Genomic DNA, 1179 nt, shown 5'->3' with positions numbered 1-1179 from the left:
AAGCTCGGTATAAAAATGTGACCATTTATCATTTACCTTGCCTTGCGTGAATGTGTTTTGTGAGTGAGTGATGGTGCACAAGTTGGCAGGATGACTTTTATTACTCTACCCCAGGGCAGCTGTGACTACAATTTACAATCACCAAGTGTCTACATGTCCAAAATAGTGCCTTGTAAATTGAATGCATTATTACAGTGTGGAATATGGATAGCATGGATATGTCAGGTTTCAACCAAAGTTTTTAGGCTATGGTACAAAACACAACACAACTTGTCCAACACCTGGGCCAGTGGATATCGCTGTTGTGTTCGTAGGCAATACACTACTTCACTTTTCCCAGTATGAATGTGGTGTGTGTGAGTGATAGTGTGCAATTTGGCAGTCTGGTTTTCTTCAGTCTACCCCAGGGCAGGTGTGGCTACAATAGCATTCTATACAAATAATAATGCATCAGTTTTATATAGCACTTTTCCAGACACTCAAAGACGCTTTACAGGACATTATTCATTGGTGGAAAACTACTATTGTAGCCACAGTTGCCCTAGGACAGACTGACAGAAGGGAGGCTGCTAGTCCCTCCAACCACCATCATCATTCACACACACACACTACTTTCTTACTATGCAATGTGGGTGAAGTGTCTTGCCTAAGGACACAACAGTTTTTTGTTTTTTTTTTTGCATCTGACGCTTCACTGTGGCATCTGATTTTCTCAGTGGTCTCCCATCCAAGTACTAACCAGGCCCAGCCTTGCTTAGCTTCTGAGACCTGACGGGATCAGGCTTTGACAAACTGGTACAGCCACTATCACTAGGTATGGAGTAAATTAATCATAATTATAAATGAAAATGTAAAATTGCTGAAGGTCCAGAAAAGTTGAATCAAGTTTAAACATTCACTAAATTTTAAGTTGTAAATATTTCTTTTGAAAATTTGAATGGGAACTTTAAGTAGGTCCCAATTTTATGGGCAACATTAGAGAGCCTGTACCAGATTTTTTTTTCTCAAGTTTAAAATACACTTGTTCTGTTTTGCAGGTTTTTAGGAGAAGGTCTGAAGTGAATACAACAGCACTATTATACTGTGAATCACTGATATAGACACATTCAACACTGTGATTTCAAAAAAAGTTACCGCTGCAAAATGACTTCACAAGTTTTTCAATCGCGTGTCAGATCG

General features: G+C 39.2%; 1 pseudogene; it reads right to left on the bottom strand.

The window, feature by feature from the left end:
• Positions 1-691: 691 nt before the first annotated feature.
• LOC129411168 (5S ribosomal RNA) lies at positions 692-809 on the bottom strand (annotated as a pseudogene).
• Between the last annotated feature and the right edge of the window lie 370 nt (positions 810-1179).

The sequence above is a fragment of the Boleophthalmus pectinirostris genome, unplaced genomic scaffold (assembly GCF_026225935.1).
Source record: "Boleophthalmus pectinirostris isolate CB_2022bp ecotype Guang Dong unplaced genomic scaffold, ASM2622593v1 HiC_scaffold_3, whole genome shotgun sequence".
In the NCBI taxonomy this organism is placed as follows: Eukaryota; Metazoa; Chordata; class Actinopteri; order Gobiiformes; family Gobiidae; genus Boleophthalmus; species Boleophthalmus pectinirostris.
The sequence above is the reverse complement of the archived record's forward strand: the minus strand, read 5'-3'. Positions and strand labels throughout refer to the sequence as shown.